This window comes from Triturus cristatus, chromosome 11 (assembly GCF_964204655.1).
Source record: "Triturus cristatus chromosome 11, aTriCri1.1, whole genome shotgun sequence".
NCBI classification, from domain to species: domain Eukaryota; kingdom Metazoa; phylum Chordata; class Amphibia; order Caudata; family Salamandridae; genus Triturus; species Triturus cristatus.
The window spans coordinates 7,450,887-7,477,482 of NC_140594.1; positions in this window are offsets into that span (position 1 = coordinate 7,450,887).

Sequence of the window (26,596 nt, forward strand, 5' to 3'; positions counted from 1 at the left end):
AAAGGCAAAAATGGAACTGGTCCAATCATTTCTGTCCACAGATTGACAAAGCAAGAAAGCACGTCAACAAATCTGTTTCTGCTTTCCTCCGTGACTATGGTATGGGTGCCATTTACCACAACAACTTGCGTTATGACATGCAAGACATTTATAGAGGAGATGGTGTGCACTTCAATGATGAAGGGAACAGAGTCTTCCTCTTGAACCTTAGACTCTGCATCGGTACTTACTTGTAGGTACCACTAAAAAAATGACTTCATAAACACAACAGCTCTTTTTAGAGCTCCCTAATTTCTAAACTCTTAAATCTGCTTTTCATTTATTTATTTTTATTTTTTTTACCGTACGCTTACCGTAAGCTTACCGTACGCGTACCCCGTGATTTTTTTTAAAATCAATAAATGTTTTTTTTGTACTTTTCTGTCCTTCTTTGACCCCCTTCCAAATGTTAGGGGGTCTGTAACTCTCCTCATTGCCCCCTTTCCTTGTTTTCACTCTTTTTTTTCAGAGTGAAATACACAAAATGGCGGCCGCCGCTTCCTGGTTTCGGCCGATTCGAATGTTTACTAAGATCTAAGAGCCAATCAGAATCGCGCTCGCGCACGCCACCGTACGCTTACCGTAAGCGTACGGTAAGCGTACCGTAAGCGGGCTCAGATATATATATTGATTTAAAGGCTATTTTCTCAGAATCTACTGAACAGATTTACACCAAACCTACAAAAGGCACTTCCTTGACCTAGGGACTACCTCTCTGCCAAATTTTGAGTAATTCTGTTCAGCCGTTCGGGCTGTAGCTCGTTCTAAAGGTCCTATCGAAAAATGCATGGGAAAAACGCGTTTTGGGACCCCCCTTTTATCTCAGCCCCCGCTTGACGGATCCCCCCGAGACTTTCAGGGTAGGAGCGGAGCGTAGCGCCCCACCTATTTTGAGAAATTCGCGAGGATTCGTCGACCGGCGCCAAAGTTATTCAAAATAGAATGTTGAGGTTTTCCTATGGAAACGTGGTCCTAACTATAACTACCTAATGGTGACCGCCAGTAGGTAATATATATATATATATATATATATATATATATATATATATATATATATATATATATATATATATATATATATATATATTTATATTTAAAAGCGTCAAAATAAGTTATGTTGATATAACATTATTTCTATGGGAGGTTATTTTACGACCCTGTCTGCATTACGTTTTGCGGGAGGGTGTTGCAGTGTCAAAGGTTTGACATGTATGTGCTGGACTTGCAACAGCTCCTATTTGGCTGTAGTATGCCCACACTTTTGAGTAACTTTACATTTAAAAATGGTGACTAGCCAAAAGAGGTAAAGCTACTCAGACTAAAACAGTAAACGTATGAGTATATATGGGTGTAAATTGACTTTGAGCATAGCTCTTAAGTGTCAGATCCTTGACAAACAACTTTCACTGTACATCATTTTTAGGTCGAGCATTCGAGACCTCTTGTATATACTTTAGTATATACTTATTATATACGTATATGTGTATCTATTTGGTGGGATCTGCAGATCAGCCCTAGGACTTGTCTGCTTCCGCTTAGGGATTTTTTTCTGTTCAACTGCCTGTATTTACTGTCTTGATAGAAAACGACCAGCAGAGGTCAGTAAAATACCAGAATCACTTTAGCATTCTTTAGATTCCAGTCCATAGATATTGTCTTCAACTAGCGCCCGTAGACAATAATATTTTTTTCAAATCTTGTATTTTCAGTGATATAACCACGGAAGGACTTATTAAAAACAGATGTTTGGACTATACCATTTCCTGCTGAAATACAATATTTCTCTCCATGTGTTCCCATACCTGGAGTGTCACGCAGTTTGGTGCTTACTTTCCCTCCATGTTTAAGAACAGGCGAATGTGCTGCATAGCTAAATACATATGAGGTCCGATACCCCGGTTGGGGTGATTCGTGCGCATTATCAAATCAAATCATTCATTCATTCATTCAAAGGCGAAACCGATTGTATTGCAAATGCTTGTTTTTTCATTGCACTTATTAGTGAATCAGACCACAGTTAGCCCAATGCTACAAATGACATTGAAATATGCGTGACTAGAGTGTGACGCTGCTCCCGTGTGATGATAGCATCGTTGACAACTCAGTGCCCGCCGACATGCAGCCCTCAGCCGCTCATTCATTGGAAAGCGGCTCCGAATCGCTCTAAATTGATGTTTAAAAACACAAATTGTATTAAATGTCACCCTAAGCCAGAGGTCTTCAAACTGTGGGGGGTCGTGGAGTCCTAGGAAGGGGGTCGCAGATTCCCCAGCTTCACTTGTCTCTGTAAAAAGACAGCCGTCCTGGGACGGCTAATTGTGATCGTTATCAGCTACTTGCCTGAATGAAAGGCAAGCAAATGCGCTGGTAATCTGTAAAGTGTAAATGATGCTTGGGAGCAGTTTTGGCTCTTGGTGAAGACAAAGATGTGTGTGTTTTTTTTAGTTGAAGTGCGAAGAGTTAAATACTGGGCTGGGAAGTTCTTGCTTTTAATTTTAACGACATTTACACAGCTATGTAAAACAAGCATTTGCAATGCAATAGGTCTCGCATTTATAAGAGTTTGAGCTATTGGCATTGTAAAATTACAATGCCTTTTATTTATGTTTTGGTTTTAAAACAAATAAAAGGCATTGTCATTTACAATGTCAGTAGAATAAACTTGCATAAAAGCAGTGTGCGGCCTGCAGCAGTGTGCGGCGTGCAGCAGTGTGCGGCGTGCAGCAGTGTGAGGCGTGCAGCAGTGCGCGGTGTGCAGCAGTGCGCAGCGTGCAGCAGTGTTTCGTGTAGCAGTGTGAGGCATGCAGCGCTGTGTCGCGTGCAGCAGCGTGCAGCAGTGTGCGGCGTGCAGCAGTGTGTTGGTAGCTGGTGGCAAATGGAATGCGCGTGGTTGTGAGCGTAACCGCCACCCGATCCGCCGGGGAAGCCTTTGGGAGCATTTTCTGAAGCCCCTACATAAGTCTCGCTGAGCGATCACTTACGCGATAGCCGGGCGAGACCTCAAAACGGGCAGTAAGGCATAATCACCAAAATACTTTGAAAGTCTTATCACAGCACAAGCAGCAGCAGGTCTCTCAACGCAGGAGCAGAGATAGCTAACAGTGGGGTTAGTTGCTGCCCATGTAGGTAAAGTGAACGCAGCACTTTAATGTGAAACAATATTGTGTTGTACATGAATAGTGTTTTACTTTTTATGTATGAAAATTACAAGTATGTGAACAACTCCATAATTGTTGTTGCATTCTCCACAACCAAGATGTCATCAGTCTGGAGGACAATAATTAGTTGAGGAACTTAAGGGCACCTTTTGCAGTTGTGCATCTGTGCAAGTAATACAGATTTTTTTTAGACCCGAAAGCAGAATGTTGGAAAATAGTAGAATAAAATGCTGGCAAGTTTGTATGCAGAAGGGCATTATCTGAAGGATTCCGTTTTGGTCTTTTGGTTAAAGTGAGCTTGGAAAACAGTATTGTTTCTGATTAAAAAAGGGCCACCGAAAAAAAGATACTATCTTGTAAACCATATCTACAAATTATACAATGTGTGTGTTTGTTGGAGGTTTGGGCTCGACCTGGCTCTGAGCAAAAAAATATTGCATTTTATATGTGCCAAAATATGTAAAGGATAATTTAAACAGGAGCAACAATGTCTTTTTGAATAAATGCAACATTTTTGGGTGCAATAATCGACAACCAATTCGACTCTCTGTGCGAGAAAGAATGCCTTCATATGTTTGACTGCTTTGTTAAAAGGTTGAAAGCCCCGACCTACGCGTGACACTATCGGAGCACGCTCCCACCCCCTGCAGACATACAAAGGCTGCTCTGCCCTCAGGACACATCTCCTGGTAAAACAACAGCAATTATAATGAGGGATGACGCTTAAAAGGACATTGGGGGCCAGGCCACGGTCCGAGCACCTCCCTCGGCATCCACTCGCGCAGGGCCACCAGATCAAAGGGATCCCAGCCACAACAAAAGGTAAATGTAACCGGATAATGCGAGTTTTACATGCATGCTAAATCCACGACTTTAAAAAAGTCCGTTCAATTAATTGTCATAAACTGAGCTGGTAAACAGATTGGTGGTTAGCCTTGGTGTTGTGTTTGTTTAATGTAAGACACTTTTCAGTGAAACCTAAAGGACAGCATCTAACCTGGTTTGTTTTTTCTTCAGCTAAAAATGGAATGTTCACCAAAAAGTAAAAAAGATGATGCACCCCTGAAAGAACACGGATCCTGCTCTGGTAGCATTGCATTAATGCAAAATCAATGCAGTGCTGTTCTCCAGATTCAAATCTAAGTACTGTAGCCTAAAGGTAGGCGATAACTGAACACAACTACACCTAGCTTATGATTTGAGCGCTCAAACTGTGGCCAGAAAATCTACAGCAAGAGCCGTTCGGTGGAGGGAAGTGAATAACAAATACCGAAAAAACAAAAATAAAAAAAAGAAAATGACGGGTGGGTGAAGAAACAGATGTGAAGGGAATGAAGCACGGAAAGAACGTGGAGGGTGCCGGTAGCAAGTATTTGTTGGGGGGGAGAGACCGACCTGTAAAGCACATGCACAGAGGACTAAAGCAAAAAAAAAAGCACCATAAAAATGAGCAGTGAGAGAAGAGAAGGCAGCCAATCAATCAGAGTGATGGTAAGGGGCTATGCTACAGGCGAGAGACAAACAAGCTTTTTAAAAAAACCAAAAACTATGGAATAAGGAACAGGCAAAAGAGAGAAATAATAAAGCCAACCAATTGTAAGAAACGTGTGGGCTGCAGGCCCTTTATATTCTTGCTAAGCCCACAATATGTCTTTAGTTTCAAGTTTTTTAAAGTTGCATTTAAAGTAATCCCCTTAGGATACTGCTCCTTTGTTTAACGATAAAACGGCTCCCCAGCTTAACGTGCCCACTAAACTAAACGAGGAGGGAGTGGGAGGGGGGAGTGGGGGCGGGCACAGTGGTGCGGGCCGCAGTTGTAAAAGGCAGGGAGAGGGTGAGATTGAGAAAGGGAAAGATAGGGATCAAAGGAAACAAGAAGGGGGTGGCAAATGGTGTGCACTTTGATGTCCTCAGTGGCCGCGCGGCTCACTGAGGACATCAAAGCAAGTGATCAGGCAGTGCTTTTCAGGCTGCCAAATGGTGCGCGCGCCCGGCGCACATGCACTGTATTTGGAGGCCTGAAAAGCCACTGTTTGCACTTCCAAAACTCGCTTACTATAAGTCTCACCAGAGCAGCGCTAAAGCGCTGTCTCAGCCGAGACCTAAAAAGGAAAACTGCATTACATACGCACTGGTATTATTAAAACCTAGATTTTGAAAGCACCATTTTATTGTAAAACTATTCACAAGTTTTGCAGCATTGTATCTTACCCTGTGTGTAATGCAAGTATAAAAAATGTACTTACATATTCACAGTGCTTTCCGTCACAGGCTGTGACTTCGTAGCACTAAAAATACACATCACTATTCTCCACTGCACCAATCAAGATTTAAATCTATGGTTCTCTGGTTACACACAGACCGCTGCAGTGCATTAACTAATAGATGTTTCATAATGTACTACAGTCCATTTCCCACTGAGCAATAACTTATTTTATTTATTTTTCATTTATACTGCCCGTATTTTTATATGTAGATACCTGAAGGTGAAAGACCTAAAAAACGTACAGAATATTTTGGGTTTACTTATGAGAAGCTTGCATTGCCAGAGCATCACTTTTTTTGATGCTCCGGTGGCGCAACCATCTCAACCATACCTTGAGGCAGTGCAAAGTCACCCTGCATGGCTTTGCATTGCCTCATAGATACGGAGTAATCAGTAAGACATAGCGGCGCAAGTCACTGTGTTGCCTTACTCTGCGTCAAGGAGGTGGTCCATGGGCTTTGCGTGGGCTTCCGCATGGATTTTGATGCTGCCCCATATTTACAAAATCACGTAAACCTGGGGCAGCTCCAAAAACTGAAGCCTCTCCAGTGGAGGCGTAACGAGGAGAAATGTTTAAATTTCTCCTCGTTTTTTCCTCTTTCCATGTGTGCTGCATTCTGCAGCTCTCATAGAAATAGGAAAACGCCCCTCAGGATTGTTTTGGTGAAGGAAGGTGCCTCTTCCCGTACAAAAACAATTCTGCCTACGTTAGTGCTAGACAGCAATTTGAGAAGGGAAAAGGACTGGAATGCACCGTATTTCATAATTAAAGTGTATTCCTGCCCTTTCACATTGGCATTGAGCAGTGCCGCAAGAAGACTTGCAGCGCTGACCTACGCCAATTCCTCATAAATAAGGCTCTTTGTTTTTAGCTACACCTTTGGCTACACCCCCCACGCTCACTGACCATTGGTTTGCTCAACACCGTTTAATACAATTTCCCCACCGTAAAAATATTTGCTGTGGTCATTGGGGGCTGTTAGAAATGGGGGTCTCTAGTTGGTAATGGTTTGCACCTTTGTCCAAGTAGGGACCCTTCCTTCTAGTCAGGGTAAGAGGGATACACTACTGAAATAACCCCTGTCTCACCCCATTGGTAGCTTGGCACGAGCAGTCAGGCTTATTTCAGAGGCAGTGTGTAAAGGATTTGCACATAACCAACAGCAATACATTGAAAACACTACAAAAGGACACCACACCAGTTTAGAAAAATATCCAATACTTTATATATTCAAAACAAGACTAAAACGATAAAAATCCAACATACAGTACTTAAAAATATGCACTTTGTGGGGAGCTGGCGTCGGTCGGTTGGTCCAGACTGTGGTGTGGGACGGGGTAGTATGTCGCAAGGCTTCCGAGCAGTGCCCCCAAGCCACGGTGTGGTCACGGTTGTCGAAGTCAGTGACGGCGTCGGTGAGACCAGGGCAACGAAGTGAAGCGAGGCGGTGCGGAGTGCAGTGCCCACAGGTCACAGTGCAAGCAACAGTTCAGCGATCGTCATCAGTGAGACCAGTGTTGCGGTGCAAGATGCAGCGGTGCCCTCTGCGGTGACTTCAGGGCATTGAGCCAGCGGCAGAGTCAGTGACGGAGTCGGTTGCTTTCCCCCCTCTGTGGCAACTGAAACCACATTTCCAGAGGTGGTACCCAGAGGTCAGTGAAGATTTCAGAACAGGGGGCAACATGTAAAGAAAATTCAGACCAGTCCTTTCACTGCCCAAGGCAGAAGCAGCAACTGCAGGCCAAACCAACAAAGCAACAACACATCAGTGGGGCAGTACTCCTCCTGGCAGCTCTTCCATCTCTTCTTGGCAGGTTCCTTGATTCCAGTGAGTTCTACAGTTCTAGGGTCTGGACTCCAATATTTATACTCAGTTTCTCTTTGTGCTTTTAGGCAGAGAGTGCCTGTGCCCAGCCCAAACCAGTTCCATCCTCTCTGGCCCAGCTTCCTGGCAGGAGGTGGATACAGCATTGTCCAAGGCAGACCAGGCCCAATCTAGTGCAAGATAATCTCCTCCCAACTACTATAAATACAGCCCAGGTCTAATCAGCTCAGCCCTGACTCATCCAGGAAAGGAAGGACGCACCTTGACCTCCCCAGTAGCTGTCTGATGAGAATGCACATCCCCAGCCCCTGTCACTCCAAAGCCAGACAGTCAATCCACAAACCCAGCAGAGGCACACAGGATGGCTAAGCAAGAAAATGACTATTTTCTAAAAGTGGTATTTTTCAAACACAACATAAAAAACATTTTTACTAAAAGTTGCATTTTTATATTCTGATTTCAGGCATGCTAAACCCCATTTCTCTATCTTGTCCCAATGGGAAGATATGCTCATAAGACGTTACAAGTAAACTCCCATTATCCTATGAGACAGATAGCCTTTCCATAGTGAAAAATGAAACACACTGAAATTCACTATCAGGACATGTCACAAACACCAGTACATGCCATACCCTTAATATACACCGCACCCTGCCCACAGGGGTACCTTGGGCCTACCTTAGGGGTGACTTACATGTAAGAAAAGTGAAGATTAGGGCTTGGCAAGTGGGTGCACTTGCCAGGTCAACATGGCAGTTACAAACCATGCAGACTCTGCAATGGCAGGTCTCATAACCTTTTTCAGGGCTGCATGGGTGAGTGGCACAATCAGTACTGCAGGCCCACCAGCAGCATTTGATTTACTGGCCTGACACCCTCAGTGCACTTCACTAGGGTCTTACTAGTAAGTCAAACATGTCAACCATGGAAAAACTAATCCATAATACAATTTACAATAGGAGCACTTGCACTTTAACACTGAACAGCAGTGAGAAAGTGCGCAGAGACACTGAACCAGCAAAAACAGAGTCAAAACTAGGTCAGAAAGGAAAAAAACAGGGGCAACATGCCAAAAGATGGCAGGTATAACAGGGGCATTTATAGTTATCGATTGATGATGAGGAGAACCAGTTTCTCGAAAATGTTGTCCGAAGGGGTCCTTACACCTAAGAAGGTTGGACAAGGGGGTCTCGACAGCAAAAAGTTTGAAGACCACTGCCCTAAGCTCAGTCAGTCTGTCCCTCCATCTTCGAGAGCCAATGGCAGGTCATATCTTTGCGATGCGAAGGGTCAGCAGGATGGATCCAGTGACCAGGAATCAGCAGGGCCAGCCCAGGTACGGCGCCCGGTCTTACAGTACCAGGGGGGAGGATTGACATTTCCTGGCTGGCAGGGCTCGGGGGTCTCTCATCCTGCTAATGCAGTTAAATGCAGATCGCACGTCATATTTTCGCAATGGGAAGGGGGAGTGCGATGGGACCGAATCCTTCGGAATCAGCACGGGCAGTTCAAGGCTTTGCAGCCGCCTTTACGCAGTAGGGAATTTGTTCCCTTAAAATGAGCCCACAGGGCCCAAGGCCGAGTTCTTGGATGTACAAAGCAGCAGGAATCCTCTCCCAGGGTAGACCTGAGCCTGCGTCTTCCTGCAGATGCAGTCACTGCGCTCCTCTCCCAGGGCAGACCTGAGCTTGCGTCTTCCAGCAGACGCAGCCACTGCGCTCCTCTCCCAGGGCAGACCTCAGCCTGCGTCTTCCTGCAGGCGCAGTCACTGCTCTCCTCTTCTAGGGCAGACCTGAGCCTGCGTCTTCCTGCAGACGCAGTCACTGTGCTCTGATGGCTGCAGCAGGCAGTCAGAGAGCGTGTTCCTGCAGGCGCAGTCACTGCTCTCCTCTTCTAGGCAGACCTGAGCCTGCGTCTTCCTGCAGACGCAGCCACTGCGCTCCTCTCCCAGGGCAGACCTCAGCATGCGTCTTCCTGCAGACGCAGTCACTGTGCTCCGATGGCTGCAGCAGGCAGTCGGAGAGTGTGTTCCTGCAGGCGCAGTCACTGCACTGTGATGGCTGCAGCAGGCAGTCAGCGTCTTCCTGCAGACACAGTCACTGCGCTCTGATTGCTGCAGCAGGCAGTCAGCATCTTCCTGCAGACGCAGTCACTGTGCTCCGATGGCTGCAGCAGGCAGTCGGAGAGCGTGTTCCTGCAGGCGCAGTCACTGTTCTCCTCTCCCAGGGCAGACCTGAGCCTGCGTCTTCCTGCAGACGTAGCCACTGCGCTCCTCTCCCAGGGCAGATCTGAGCCTGAGTCTTCCTGCAGACGCAGCCACTGTGCTCCTCTTCTAGGCAGACCTGAGCCTGCGTCTTCCTGCAGACGCGGTCACTGCGCTCCTCTCCCAGGGCAGACCTCAGCCTGCGTCTTCCTGCAGACGCAGTCACTGCTCTCCTCTTCTAGGGCAGACCTGAGCCTGCGTCTTCCTGCAGACGCAGTCACTGTGCTCCGATGGCTGCAGCTGGCAGTGAGTGTCTTCCTGCAGGCGCAGTCACTGCGCTCCTCTCCCAGGGCAGACCTGAGCTTGCGTCTTCCTGCAGGCGCATTCACTGCACTCTGATGGCTGCAGCAGGCAGTCATCGTCTTCCTGCAGGCGCAGTCACTGCACTCTGATGGCTGCAGCAGGCAGTCAGAGAGCGTGTTCCTGCAGGCGCAGTCACTGCGCTCTGATGGCTGCAGCAGGCAGTCTGAGAGCGTGTTCCTGCACGCGCAGTCACTGCGCTCTGATGGCTGCAGCAGGCAGTCAGGGAGCGTCATCCTGCAGGCGCTGTCACTGCGCTCTAATGGCTGTAGCAGGCAGTCAGCTTCTTCCTGCAGGCGCAGTCACTGCGCTCCTCTCCCAGGGCAGACCTGAGCTTGCATCTTCCTGCAGGCGCAGTCACTGCGCTCCTCTCCCAGGTCAGACCTGAGCCTACGTCTTCCTGCAGGCGCAGTCACTGCGCTCTGATGGCTGCAGCAGGAAGTCAGTGTCTTCTTGCAGGCGCAGTCACTGCGCTCCTCTCCCAGGGCAGACCTGATCCTGTGTCTTCCTGCAGACGCAGTCACTGCGCTCTGATGGCTGCAGCAGGCAGTGAGTGTCTTCCTGCAGATGTAGTCACTGCGCTCCTCTCCCAGGGCAGACCCGAGCTTGCGTTTTCCTGCAGGTGGAGTTACTACAATCTGATGGCTGCAGCAGGCAGTGGAAGAGCGTCTTTCTACAGGCACAGTCACTGCTTCTGATGGCTGCAGCAGGCAGTCTACCTCTTCCTGCAGGCATAGTTGCTGCGCTCTGATGGCTTCAGCAGGCAGTTAGAGAGCATGTTCCTGCAGGCACAGTCACTACACTCCGATGGCTGCAGCATGCAGTCAGAGAGTGTCTTTCTACAGGCACAGTCACTGCAATATGATGACTGCAGCAGACAGTCTGCATCTTCCTGCACGCACAGTTGCTGCACTTTGATGACTGCACCAGGCAGTCAGAGGGCGTCTTCCTGCATGCGCAGTCACTGCGCTCTCAAGGCTGCAGCAGGCAGTCAGTGAGCATCTTCCTGCAGGTGCAGTGTCTGCGCTCTGATGGCTGCAGCAGGCAGTTGGAGAGCGTGTTCCTGCAGGTGCACTCACTGCATTCTGATGGCTGCAGCAGGCCGTCTGCATCTTCCTGCAGGCGCATTCACTGTGCTCTGATGGCTGGAGCAGGCAGTCGGAGAGCGTGTTCCTGCAGGCGCAGTCACTGCGCTCTGATGGCTGCAGCAGGCAGTCAGGGAGCGTGTTCCAGCAGGCGCAGTCACTGTGCTCTGATGGCTGCAGCAGGCAGTCAGGGAGCGTGTTCCTGCAGGCGCAGCCACTGCATTCTGATGGCTGCAGCAGGCCGTCTGCATCTTCTCTGCAGGCGCAGTTGCTGCACTCTGATGGCTGCAGCTGGCAGTCGAAGAGCATGTTCCTGCAGGCGCAGTTGCTGCACTCTGATGGCTGCAGCAGGCAGTCAGGGAGCGTGTTCCTGCAGGCGCAGTTGGTGCACTCTGATGGCTGCAGCAGGCAGTCTGAGAGCGTGTTCCTGCAGGCGCAGTCACTGCGCTCTGATGGCTGCAGCAGGCAGTCAGGAGCGTGTTCCTGCAGGTGCAGTCACTGTGCTCTGATGGCTGCAGCAGGCGGTCAGGGAGCGTGTTCCTGCAGGCACAGTCAATGCGCTCTCAAGGCTGCAGCAGGCAGTCAGTGAGCATCTTCCTGCAGGTGCAGTGTCTGCACTCCGATGGCTGCAGCAGGCAGTCAGAGAGGTTGTGATTTGGAGCTGCACAGGGCAGGAATGACACCCGTTAGCTACAATTGTTCCAGCTCAAAGGTCTCTTACTAGGAGTGAGATTATTGGGGGGGAAAGGGGAGACCAGGTAGAGGATTCTTGTGGAGACAAATATAAAAGGTGCTTTTTGGAAGGTTCACAGTTCAAAGAAGAGCTGGGGTAAGAGGGAATGAAATGAAACTTCCACAGCTGTGACGTGCTACTGTCCTAGTCAGAGCAGTGACGCAGGTGAAGGCTCCTTCCACCACACTGCCTCTCTGGTTTGTGAAATGTTGGTAATTAGTAAGGATAAGAGTGGAAGCTGTCTGGGAGGGAATCCTAGACGGTCAGGGGGAGGCCTCCTTCTGTGAGCCAGAAAGGGCAGGGGTGTCTGGAATTCAAGTAGAGCCTTAGACTGGCATGGAGGTGTGAGAACAGAAGGGAGGCTTGAGGCAGGCCAGTCTCCCCTTCACTCCCTGGCAGCCATTGAGCAAGTGCCATGTCTCCACCCTCACCTGTGCAGGGGGCCAGTCTGGCCAGGATCTGAGCCCAACCCCAGCTTGGCCTAGCCTGACTCGTACCTGTTCGCTCCTAGAAGCCTTCTGGAGATTGAGAGAGGCTTGCGTCGCAAACCCCTGATCAAAGAAGTGGACTTTCTTTGGACTAGCAGAGGTAGGTAAGATCTGGGCCTTTTAAAGCTTGGTAAGTTTCAAGTTGGTGTCGTAACGCCATTTTGAGAAAAAACAATACAAATATATCACCCAAAAGAAGTAAAAATAAAAATATTGCAACCCTTAACAGTAAAAACAAAAATATTGATGACAAAAATATTGTAAAAAATTTCTAAAATACAACAATAGAGTAAACAAAAGTAAAGCAATAACCAATATTGCCTACACATTAAAGCTAAGGAAACAAAAACAATTACGAAAACCAGAATATTGAATAAAGGAAAATCAACATCATTTTAAATAAAAAGCAAAAGATTGATTTTAATTTATTTATAGATGTAAAAGTATGTAAAAATTCAAAAAACAATTAAATAAATAATAAAACAAATAAATAATAAAACAATCATTAGCGTTATCCATAAATGGTGTAAAAAAATTAAGCTAGTCTCCAACCAACAAATGAAATTAAACTTAAAAACAGGTAGCAAGAAGAAACGATTTTCCAATTAACAAGCAACATAAAAAGGCAATGAAAACGCATAACAAAATGCTTCCTAGAAATGAATTTACAGAAAAATAACTTCACTCTGCCAGGTTGCATACCTGCCAAAGAAAACTCGAACACTTCAGCAAACCTCTAAAATCTACAAAGTACATTTTACAATAAATTAAGGCCATCAAAAGGCCACTAATATTACTGAAATATAAGTTATAAATATTACAGGACCTAAAAGGGGCCAGTATGACCTCAAAGGAGCCAACAGGAATGATACTTAAAATTATTCTACAAAACATTCCCAAACCAGGAACAGGTAATTGTCTGGCATACGAATCCTAAAAAGATTAATTGTCAGAGCACATAGAACAACCAGGGACTCCCCTTTAGCACCTAAAATAGAGGCAAGACCCGGATCACTGTTTAAATATCGATAACAAAAACACAGACGTACAAAAATATTGGTGTAAAAATATCGTATACAAAAATATCGCCATCCTATACTTGAACAAGATTTTACACAAATATCAGTATTTAAATATTGCCGTAATAAATCTCATGAACAAAAATACTGACTACAAACATATCGATAACAAAAATATGGAAACATTTAAATTATAAAGAGACACAACAAAAATTTCGATAACACTAATATCGACTTACAAATATAATTATAACTTATACAAAAAATATCGATAATACTATTCAACAATAAGTAAACACTCCTTACAACTATATATTCATTTAATATATTAAAACAAATAATATCGAATCATACCAACATATATAGAATTAATATATATTTAAAACAATTGTAAAACAATTATAAAAACCCTAATAAATATATCAATTCACAAAAAACAATAAATATACTCACTAACACATAATTATTCACATATATATAATATACAACAATTATTAACGTTATAAAGTAAAAGTATTAACAAATATTTTTAAATAACTACAACCAATAATATATTATAAACATCAAACATACAACCCATATATTTACCTAATTAAAAAGTTGCTACTAAAAAATTTAAAAAACGCATCTCAACCAATGATTTTAAACTAAAAGAGCACAAACCAATTAAAATTGCGAAGTAATTAACTAAACACTATAAAAACTAAGGGATCTATTAGGATGGCGATCGGAAAATCACTCTGACCGCCATGGTAGCGGGAAAACACCGCCCGCTAGGACTGTGGGAAAACCACCGGTCCAATTAGTATTCTCCGCAGTCAAAATCCAACCATGGCAGGCAGATTGCCGCAGTTAACATAGTGGCGGTTGCTGCTGCCAGCAGCACCACCGCCATGTCCAAGAAAGCATGTCCTGCATGTCCCTGTACTGTGTGGCAGGCACTGCACAGTACCTGCCACCTGGTACAGGGACATGTAGGGGGTACCATGGGTACCCCCCAGTGTACCCACACACCCCCAACACATTGGGGGTCCGCAATGGACCCCCAGAGACATTCTCCGCATGCCTTTCCATGGCGGTCCCACCACCGCGGAAATGCTGGCTACCGCTGGCATCATAATCGTGCTGGCGGAAATGGCCCTGATCTGCCACAATTGTAGCGGTCCTATTCCGCCCACCAGGCAAGCGCGCGGACTGCAACCAGCAGAAAAGTGGCAGGCAGAAAATCACACCGCTGCGGTCACGATCGCAATGCTAATCGGACCGGCGGTTTTCAGGGTTTCAATCATGGGCGGATGTCCGCCGCCGGTCCGGCGTTTGCTATCACCAGCCCGGCGGCGGCCATCCGCCCGCCATCCTAATAGACCCCTAAGAATTAACTTTAAAAAAATTACAGTTTATCAGCGAAACACGGATGGAGAGCGTTACATTGCTGGAGAGAGAAAGAAGAACTACAAAAACTACTATAACAGATTATATTACAACACAGGTAAGAAAAAGTATTTTTTATTATTATAAATGCCTCAACATCCTTAACTACCTAAATTATTTAAATGTTCTCCTCTTTTTAAATCAAAACTAAACTTGCTAACAACCACAGCAAAAAAAATAAAATCCAAATGTGATTAAGAACCTTATCTAACTCTACATGCTAAAAAAACATGAACTATTGAAAAAACAACTTTACCTAGAAATAATTTTGTTACATGCTTTAAATGAGAAAACAAAACTAATACAATACATTTTTCTTCACAGCTGTGACAAACTGCATCTACAAAAGAACATCCACCAAATTAAATTTAATCTACTACAAAAAGTAAGTATACTTTCAGTGTAAAAAAATTATTAAGACAAAGAAACTAAAAAATATTCTCTAAGATAATTAACATAAACAATTTTCTACCCCATCTACAGAAATTACAGCTGTGAAAATCAAAAAGCAGCAAATAAAGCCATCACCAAAACAGAAAGAACAATAATGTAAGTATTTTCCTTAAATTACTACAAAAACTAGCATATTTATAATTCCGAAAAACATATTTGCTCAACACATATGTATATATCTTCATAGATATACCCTAGAAATGGCTGAAGGAGATAGCTTTATTACATCTCAAAAGGGAAAATTAATGCTTTGCTACATGGGTTATACCTGCACCCAAGAAAAGGTTAAAGATAATAAGACACGCTCGCGAAGTTTGCGAAGTTCGCGCTACCTCGCACTACGTGAATTGCACGTAGCACAGTGCGAACACGCGTAGCATAGTCTTGCGTAGTGCTGCGGTCATTTTTTGCTTGCTCGCGGTCCTCAACGTCAAGTTGGCGACCGCAAGCAAGCAAAATGACATCCCGGCGAGACTTTTTCCTTGTTCGCGATCAGCAACATCAAGTTGGCGATCGCGAACAAGGAAAATAAACCTCCCGGCGAGATTCCCAACGCGAGGAGGTCAGGTTTCTCATTGCGAGGGGTCGCGTATGCTCGCGACCGCTCGCGATGAGAAACTACCAGTTCGCGTTGAGAAAGCTGCCGCTCGAGTAAAAATCTCCTCGAGCAGCAGAAAACTACAGCTCGCACTGTGCAAGATGCCATTTTCAATGATTGCACAGTGCCGGTTGCTTGTCCGCACTGTGCAATCATTGAAAACAACATCTTGCACAGTGCGAACATGTTACTACGCAGTTCGCGAAGTGCTACGCGAAGCTCGCGTAGTGCGAACTGCACTTTGCGTAGCTTCGCGAAGTGCTACTTCGCGAACTACGCCCACCCTTAACCATTTTACCAACTTTACACCACCTATATTGAACTATGAACAACAATAAAAGAATTGACTGATAACTATTTTTTTTTTGTCCTCATTTGCCCAGCTTCACCCTTTGTCTTTCTATCGATACCAGCCATGGGTTATCTAGCCTCATTCGCCATTCCAGGGAAGGTCTAAGCTCCCGAGGTAGCAAACAAAATACCTTTTATGGAGCGCTCCTCTTTCTGTCCAACATAGACCTTATCCCATATCCTTCTGCTTACACATGAAGGACTCTGCACAGCTAAGGCAGAGAAAGGCTTAATCATTGGACCACTCCCTTTGATCAGATAACCCCCTAGACACGAAGGGAGTCCAAAATTTATACCTTCCCTTCCCCTGATCCGAAATGTCTAAATTTGCAGTGTAACTGATGGATTTTAACCAATCATCCAGAGTCGGAGATGTCGGAGATACCCACAACTTACATATCTCCCTACGCGCTAGGAGCATAGCATAAAAAACGAACTTTGCATTGTCTTTAGAAATTTGGCAATCCAATATTCCAAAAATAACCAAAACAGCGCTTACCTTAATCTGCAGGTTTAAGGTGCTGGTCAAACAATTACTTACTGCCTCCCAGAAGAGCTGTAGCCTCGGACAATGGAGAAACATATGTAAATCATCAGCACTCTGACTGCTACATTTTGGACATACCACCATTCTTCCTGATCCAAATTTGGAGAGCCTTTGTGGAGTCCAGTATGCCCTATGTACAGTAAAAAAATTATTCCTCCTGAGATATGCGGGTTTAACTGTTTTATAAAGTGTAGTCATAGATACTTGCCAATGGTCTTCCAGCTCGGTCTCTGGCAAGCATCTTCCCCACAGATCCGCCGGCAAGGTAAATACACGGTCCTCCATCTCCAGGATCATCCGATACCATCGAGCGATTACTTTTTTAACAGCTGTGGCGGAGAGAAGTTTTTCCTCTAACTCATTTGATTTTCCTACATTTCCTCCCATAGTCTGAAACCAGCTTTGCACTTGGAGAAATGTAAACCTCGAAAGCCTTGGGCCCACGACCAGCTTGCACCAGTTCCACGAAACCAATTGGCCCTCCAGCAGCATATGCTTCCATCTTATAATGCCCGCTTCTTTCAAAGGAACAGCCAGTGAGTCTTTAGTCCACTCTGAGGAGCCTGGGGCATCCCAAATAGTGGCCCAATGGCTAAAATATGGTATATTTAACACCTTCCTAATCTTAAACCATGTTTCCGCCATCTCCCTCAGTGTCTTCAACCTTATCTTCTTAAAGTATTTCGGGTCTGCAAATTTAAACATGAAACAAACTTCTGCTCCCTTCTCCTTAATAAGCATTGCTCTAAACATTCTACCTATTTCTGAATCCAGGCGAGTATCCAATAACATTCTACCATTTTTTAGGGAAAAGGCCCAAGAATAAAGTCTAAAATCAGCAAGAGCTAAACCTCCCTTTAACAGCCTCCTCCTTAATTTATGCCACGAGATTCGCGACCCTTTGGATGCCCAAATAAACAAACTTAAATCCCCCTGTAACTTAAGAACCATTCTTTTCTAAATGATAGGGGGATAGAATCAAACAAAAAGGTTTATTTCGGAAGCAAAATCATTTTAACTAGATTCACTCTACCAAACAGAGTTAGCGGAAGATGCATCCACCCCTGAATACTGGCACAAATCTCTTTTCTAACCCGGTCAAAATTAACTTCAATCCCCATCTCGCCCATATTCCAACTCATCACTTCTGTTTTATCTTTATTAATGTCATAGCCTGATACTTTGCCAAACTCGGTTGTTAATTCCATTATAGCCTTCATAGTTTTTGGGAGGTTCGTCGTGAAGACTAAAATATCATCAGCATAGAGCCCAACCTTCATTGTCCAACCATTAAACTCAAAAGGCACAATACTATTACAACTCTTAATTTTTCTAGTCAGTGGTTCGATATAAAGATCAAACAATAACGGTGAGAGCGGACATCCTTGCCTAGTCCCTCTCATGATTTTAACTGGGGAGGTCAACATCCCATTGACCAACACTCTAGCTTCCGGAGCGGCATAGATATTGCTTAATACTCTACAGAACTTAGGACCTAAATTAAAATGTTTAACCACCTTCAGCAGAAAGGCCCAATTAACTCGGTCAAACGCTTTAGCCGCGTCTAACGCTATCACTGCCAATGGCAGGCCATAGGCAGTTGCCATATCTATAGAGCCAATCAATGAGTATGTCAACTCTTTCAACGCCCTTCCTTTTATAAACCCCTTTTGATCTTCATTAACCATTCAAGACTGTGGGAGGGCAGGCTTGATAAACAGGCGAGGAGGCTGGATGTATTTGCCGAAAGAAAGGGTTTTATTTTGTTTCTGAGACAAGAGAGTTCTGGAGCTTGTTGTGTCTTCTGGTTTCCCTCCTGCGAGTACTTCCGCCGAGTTCGTTGGGTCTGTAGAGCTTGAGCTTGACGTGCCAGGTGTTTCTTCGGCAGTGCGGCGTACGTCGTCCCGGAGGCGGCCCCGCCGCAACTCTCCAGAGTTGTGGCCGCTCCCCAGCATCCTCCGGAGGGCACCACCAATCTTCGCACCACCGGTCCTCCGGCTCCGCGTCTTCTCGGTCTTCCTCCCGACTGTCCTCGTTCGAGTCCACTCTTCCCGCTGTTCTTACTCCGCCTTCGTCTTCTTCGTGCTGTTCGTTCCGCGTCCCTTCCTCTCTCTCGCCTTTGGTCTGTGACGTCGATGTCCCTTCTCCTTCGCCTTTCATTGGGTGTTGGTTTGCAGTTCCGGGGTTAACCCCGCCCTCTTCCGGGTCCTCGCTTCCTGTCTGTGGACAAACAGGAGAGGAATATGGGTATCGTAGTTCAGGGTGGTCCATCATTCTCTTACGGGGGATTTTGTGTGGTAAGTGTTGACCAGAGCCCTTCCATGGCGTCAGATTCGTGAGATCGTCCCGCAATCCCTCACATCCCCTTTCCCTTGCTGTCCTTCTACTAGGGTTCTCTTTTTGAGGAAACCTAGAAAAGTAATCCACGTTTCCTTGTTCGCTCCCCTTTCTATGTTTGGTCGTGAATCTATAGGGTTGTAGTGCTAAGAACCATCTAAGGACTCTCTCGTTATGGCCTTTGTTTCGTGCTAGCCATTCTAATGGAGCATGGTCCGTGAATAGGGTGAATTCCCGACCGTCCAGGTAATAACGTAGGCTCTCAATGGCCCATTTAATGGCCAATGCTTCTTTTTCAATAGTAGCATAGTTCTTTTCCCTTGGGAAGAGTTTGCGACTGATATATAATATTGGTTTCTCTCCTTGAGGGGTTTCTTGGGATAAGACAGCCCCTAGGCCTTGATCCGAAGCGTCCGTTTGGAGGACAAAGGGGAGGGAATAATCCGGACTGGCCAGCACAGTGTCTGAAGTGAGTGTTGTTTTCAGGGTGTTGAAGGCTTGCACCACTTCTAGGGGAGGGTGTCGTAGTATCTCTTCGGTGTTAGCATCTTCTGGAGGAGGTCTGTTAGAGGGGCGGCTACCTGGGAGAATAGAGGGATAAACCTGCGGTAATAGCCCAGAAGTCCAAGGAAGGCCCTGAGATCTTTTTTTGTTTTAGGGAGAGGAATTTGAGAGATGGCATTCAGTTTAGACGTTTGTGGTCTTATGAGTCCTTCACCCAACAAGTACCCGAGATAGCGCACGGTCTGAGCTGCTATGTGACTCTTGGTGGGGTTAATTTTAAGACTGTGGTGCCCTAAGGTCTGGATGACATGATATAAATGTGTAAGATGTTGTTCCCAGGTGTCGCTGTAGATGATTATGTCATCTAGATAGGCTCCTGCGTATGATGCATGGGGTTGTAGCAACACATTCATAGCTCTTTAAAATGTTGCGGGTGCCCCATGTAAACCAAACGGTAACACCTTAAACTGGTACAATCCGTCCGGGGTGGAAAACGTCGTTTTCTCCCTGTCTTGTTGTCTGAGGGGGACCTGCCAGTAGCCTTTACACAAATCCAAAGTGCTAATGTATTTGGCCTTCCCAATCCTTTCCACCATCTCATAGACTCGAGGAAGAGGGTATGTGTCGAACTCTGATATTTTATTGACCTCCCTGAAGTCGATACAAAATCGTACCGACCCATCTGGTTTTGGTACGAGCACGATCGGTGAGTTCCATTCACTCACTGAGGGTTCAATGATGTCCATTTGTAACATCTTTTGTATTTCCTCTCTTATTACTTGTCGGCGTGCTTCTGGTATACGGTAAGGCCGTAGCCGAACTCTTTTCCCTTGAGGTGTTTTTATAGCGTGCTTTATAAGTGTTGTTCTACCAGGAGTGCTAGAGAAGGTGTCTGCCAGAGGGCTTAACGTTTTGGAAAGGCTGTCTCGCAAGGTGGGTACTAAGTCGGAGGAAATACATTGTTCAAACAAGGGAGTTTGGGTATCCACCACGTTCACCGAGAGAGGTAAAGGGCCCTCCCATTTCTTTAGCAGGTTCACGTGGTAGATCTGGGTGGTGTGTCTAGCTGGATCTGTTTCTATCCGGTAAGTCACTGGAGTTACCTTCTCCACTATCGAAAAGGGTTCCTGCCATTGGCCCAAAACTTCTGGTCTGAGGAAGCCATCATAAGGAGTACTAAATCTCCTACTTGGAAGTTTCTCTCTTTGGATTTTCGGTCATATTGCCCTTTCTGAGCTGTCTGTGCGTTCTCTAAGTTGGACCGCATAATGGTCCTTATCTGGCTTAGATGGGTACGTAAATTGGACACATAGTCGGTTAGCAGTTTGGAGAAGTCGGGTTCTTTTTCCCATCCTTCTTGCGCCATGTCTAAAAAAGTACGAGGTTTACGCCCATAAAGCAATTCAAAAGGCGAGTAACCAGTGCTTTTTTGCTCCTTGCATCTAATGGCGAATAAAGCCAGAGGTAGGATATCTTCCCACTTCCGCGTTTCCAGGGCCAAAAGCTTTTTGAGGGTGGTCTTAATGGTGGCATTGTAGCGTTCTACTAATCCATCCATTTGCGGATGGTAGGCCGCTGTTCTAATCTGTTTGACCCCTAACTGAGAGCAGACCTGTCGCATGAGTCGGGATATAAATGGTGTACCTTGGTCGGTCAGGATTTCTTTCGGAAATCCGGCCCTTGAGAAGATGTAATCATAGCTTTGTAGATGTTAGAGGCATCCGGTCGACGCAAGGGTATGGCCTCAGGAAATCGCGTGGCATAGTCCACTATAACTAGAACATACCGACACCCGCTACGGGAAGGTAGCAATGGACCGATTATATCCATACCGATACGTTGAAATGGTTCGTCTATTATGGGAAGAGGTCTTAGGGGTGCTCTAGGGGGTTGATACCTACTATGTCTTTGACATACAGGACATTCTCTACAGTATCTTTTCACCTGTTGATAGATCCCTGGCCAATAGAACCGTTCTGTGATCTGTTTCTCGGTTTTCTCGGCGCCGAAATGACCGCCTAATAAGTGGCTGTGTGCCAGAAATAGGACCTTGTCCTGGAAGGGGCCTGGAATCAACAACTGTGCTTGTAGGGTGGGAGATCCTTTTCTGTATAGCAAACCATGCTTTGTAAAGAAATAGGGACATACGTGATCGGGATCTTCGGTGTCTAGGGCTTGAGTCCAGGCTTCTTGTAATAGGGGGTCTTCTCGCTGTGCGGCATGGAAGTTCCTATCTGTTACCCAGGGGTTCTCATCTAGAAGAACTGGTAAGGCGACTGGGCTTCTGGCTTTGTCTGCTCTCCTTTGCTTCCTGCTTTTCCTTGACTTTGCTGGAGGCCATTCCTTGTCTTTTTCCTGGGAGAAAGGAGCGGAAGACCACCAGTCTTCTTCCTCGGTTCCTGCATCGTGTACCAACTGAGTCAACTTGGGGTAATCATTTCCTATTATAGCTTGTTCCGGTAAGCGGGGAATCAGGCCCACGGTTAAGAGGGTTCCGGAGTCTTGTGGATGTTGGATACGTACTTGTGTTGTGGGATAGGGTTTGGTATCCCCATGTACGCAACGGATAGCTACAGTGCCAGTGATAGGACCGACACGATTCCCCAGTTCTAGTGGCCTTATTACGCTATGTAAACAGCCTGTATCGGCAAGCGCAGTCATTGGTTGTCCGTTCACTGAGAGTGTACATCGGTATGGAGCTTTTCCCTTTTCAGTGGGAGAACAATAGTAATTACGAGCCACCCCTATTTCCATTGGTTCTTCCTTCATGGGCAGAACCAGGCGATATGTCCCATCCCTCTGCACTGGAAACACTGAGGTCCTAGTGCCTGTGGACGGGTAGGCTGTATTCCGGGGACAACGGTTATAGTCTCTGGTCTTTTAGGCACTGGTGGTCTTATCGGCCGATGTATCCCGGAACCGGTGGGTTTTACTGTAGTCTCCTCACGACCCTTTTGTACTTCTTGGGCCCTACTGTAAGCACTGGCGATTTCCACTGCGGTTTCAAGGGTAAGGTTAGCCTGTTGGCGTACCCACCTTTGGATAGGGGGATGTAAAGAGGACAGATACTGTTCTAAATAAATTTTTGCCATGATCCCATCCTTATCCGTGGTGGCGGGTTTCAGCCATCGGTCCGCCATGTCTTTTACCCTAAAATAGAGGGCTCGGGGAGTTTCTTGGGGTCCTTCCTTCATTTGCCGTAATCGTTTCCGATAGGTTTCGTCGTCTACCCCCAACCGTTCCATGATGCACCGTTTTATATCAGCGTACGGAACCACCCCCTGTACCGTAGCAGCCTGGTAGGAGGCTTGGAGATCTCCTGAGAGGAGAGGCCCCAGATATTGGCCCCATTTATCGGCCGGCCAAGAAGCCGCAGTTGCCATCCGTTCAAAGTTCGTAAAGAAGAAATCTGGATCTTCGGCAGGTACGTAGCGTTGCAGTACCACTGATGGGAGGGTGGTGGGACCTCTCTGTTGTCCGAGGGCCTCAGAAAAGTTTGTCCATAGCGGCCCCGTGGGTTTGACTTTGTCCGGTGAGCACTTGTTGCAACTTGCCTCGGTCTTCTTCAACAACCGTCAGGAAGCGCTCCATCACTTTGCCGAGATGTTCCTGGTTTTCAGCCATTTTAGCCAAGGCAGCCTCCATGATGCCTTTATATCCCACTTCTGACACCACTTCTGGGAGGGCAGGCTTGATAAACAGGTGAGGAGGCTGGATGTATTCCCCGAAAGAAAGGGTTTTATATAGCCATTCAATCTTCCTGCCATAACCTTGGCAAACACCTTATAGTCTGCGCTTAGCAGAGAAATGGGCCTATATGAATCTACTTTTTTAGGGGGGTTCCCAGATTTTAGAATTAGAGTTATAGTGGCTTCCTTCCAAGAATCAGGAAAGGCAGTATCTGTCTGGAATATTTTATTAAAAAGTTGTCTAAAAATGGGAATTATAGTCCCAGCCAGAACCGCATAAACCTCAAGAGGAAGGCCATCCAGCCCTGGTGCTTTCCTGTGCTTCCCTCCCCTTATTGCTTCTTCAAGTTCCTCCAAAGTAATCTCATCATCTAGGGCTTCCATTGCCTCGTCCGGAAGAGGCTCAAGATGCTCTAGCCAGGGTGACATGACCTCCTCATTTATTTATATAATTAGTTAATTTTCTTTCGTACTCCTTAAAAGAAAAGATCCTTGCCAAGGCATTAAAGAATAAATCGATCGATTTAGATGGGATAAAAATTGAAATCAGATCAGACCTCTCAATAGTAACATCTAACAGGCAATGGGAGTTGGGTAAAAGAATTGAGCCCTTGAGAAAGCTAGGGGCTTCGGTTCAGTTAAAGTTCCCGGCCATGCTTAAAGTGATGTTAAACAATAAAATGCATTCATTTTGATTTGTGGAGGAGGTAGATAAATTTATAGAGGAGCGCCAATCGGAGGTCTAGTAAGAAGATGTTGTTCAACTGCTCAACTCTGTATAAAATTGTATGTACTAAATTAGATACCGTATGCACACTTTTGGATTCTCCCATATCGGCCTTGTTGGCCATGGGAAGTTGGTTAGGTTTTTCCAAGGGTGGGGGTTCAAGCTGGGGGGAGCACAGGGTGGGGAGCATAATGGGGAAAATTTTTAAAAAATCCTCAGATGTCATGCTATACACCAAGTTAGTCAGCAATACTAGCCCTGTTTTTTTTTAGTTTTGTTTTGTTCTCTTTTTTCTTTTTAAGGGATGTCTAGAAGTCAGGTAATTGAGATAACATTTTTGGCATGGAATGTAAACGGGCTTCGGGTAAAGAGTAGGAGAGAAAGGATAATGTTGTATTTAAAAGAATGTCCTGCGCAAGTCATCATTTTGTTAGAGACTCATCTTACAGAGGAAGAAAGTAGGGAGTACTTTAAAACACAGAGGTGGATCGCACATGCTGTTTTCTCTAGGCAGACATTGGTCATGAAGCGTGTAGCATTATTGATCAAACAAGGGACAAATATTTCAGTAGAAAGAAGTGTCTCTAATAGTGCGGGAAGGTGGCTGGTGGAAAAGTTAAATATCACTGGTCAAATCTTTACAGTGGTAGGGTATTATGGTCCGAATCAGGACGATATAGGCCCATTCGATGAGTTGGCAAATTAGATTTTAGGTTTTCCAGATAAGATTATAATGGCAGGAGATTTTAATACTGTTTTGGATGATAAAGTAGACAGATCCCAACATAGTAGAGCGGCTTCCAATCCTAAAATGTCATGTAGAGTTCGGATGTTGATGGCTCAGCTTGGTCTTTGTGATATATGGAGGTGTAGGGCAGGTTCGCAACCTGGTTTTACTTACTATAATATAAAGTATAAACATAAATCTCGCATTGACTACTTCCTGATAGACAGGGTACTTAAAGAGGTGGTAGTTGAAGTTAATCACTTGGAGTACACCTGTCGGATCATTCAGCCATTCTCCTTCATTTGAGGTTAGGAGAGAGGAGTGTTAGCTCTAGGTGGGTGCTTGACCGCACTATTCTATTGGAAGAGGAGGTTATTGAGCAGTTAAAAGTTGAAACGGTAGAATTTTTCGATAGAAATCTAGGTTCAGCTATAATTGGCATAGTTTGGGATGCTTCTAAAGCTTATTTGAGGGGTAGGCTGGGCACTCTAGCGGCAAATAAGAGATGAGTTTATTATGGCAAAGTATTAGGATTAGAAGAACGGATTCAGGAGGCAGAGAGGGTTCTGAATAATCCAGGCCGACCAGTGGAAGAAGAGAGGCTGCTAGCCAAAATTATGAATCTAAAAGCAGAGCTGTCAGGAGTTATGAGCGACCGCGTCAGGGAAAGGTGGAAGGCCAGCCAGCTGGCACACTTTGAATATGGTGACGGCTGTGGTAAACTATTGGCATGGAAGGTGAAGAGTGATCGGGTTAGAAATCTCATAAAAGAAATCACTTGTAATGATTCAGGGGCAGTCTTGAGTGACAGCCAAGGGATTAGTTCGGCCTTTTTTAGTTACTTTGGGAAAGTATATGAAGAACATTTGACTGATAACTATTAAAGCTATTTTTAAAATATACCCAGATACTGTAATTCAAGGGTGTTACTACCATTTTAATCAAAGTATGTGGCGACACCTCCAAAAATCTACCTTAAGTATAGAGTACTCTACTAACATATCAAACACACAAAGTATTTTTATTTTTATATTAGTTAAATTATGTCATAACATTTTCTATATAACTCAATATCATATGACATAATATAAATAATAAAAAAATGAAAATCACAAATAGACATTGCCCACCACCAATAATATTAAAAACAACTTACAGATGTGTAGCTTTAGAATATCCTCGAAATAGATTAAATAAAAAATCAATCCAAGGCAAAAATAATCCATGTAGTAACGAAACACCACAAAAAATGGAAAAATACAACTGTAGATAAAAAATCCAATGCAGCAATCCTCTCAATAAAGAAAACATAAAAACCCGAAAATATTAAGGGGTCGATTCCGATCCGGGTCTGACAGCTCTCCGAGAGCTGTTCGTAACCTTACCTTGCAACCGACCCGTACCCGGAGCCGGTCCGTCCTGTTGATGAAGTACGATGCGCATAACTGCCAAAATCCCGACCGACACGTAGTCTGTGACACAAACTCCATTCTCCGTCCGAGCTGTAACTCCTAACGCCGAACCGAGAAATAGTATCCATAGCAGTTTCCGTCCTGACAAGTACGATGCGTACTTCCTACGCGCCGGACGGGTCGCCACGTACGGCACGTCACAGCATCAAGAAAAGAAGTATATCAGCTACGATTCGCGCCACAACTCAATCGACGGCTATGAGACAGACCAGCTTGCAACAGGTACGAGACAGAGCAACAAGTAGCGTGTACGTGACAAACACATCATGAATCCCATCGCGCAGGTCATACCAGTACTCTACATCGGATCAGGAACAGACGCGGACGGCGCAAACGGTAAGTCAGACACCTACCACACAAACAAACGACATGAACCCGCAAAATGGAACACACCCAAAGGGGTTCCACATCCTGGCCACTAACAACAGGCCACCATGGGGGTTGTATGCCCAGCACCACTACCAACCCCACCCATAGGGGACCTATTGCTCATCACCCCTGCCACCCCCACCCATAGGGCTTATGTTGCCCATCACCCCTGCCTCCCCCACTCATAGGGGACCTGTTGTCCATCACCCCTGCC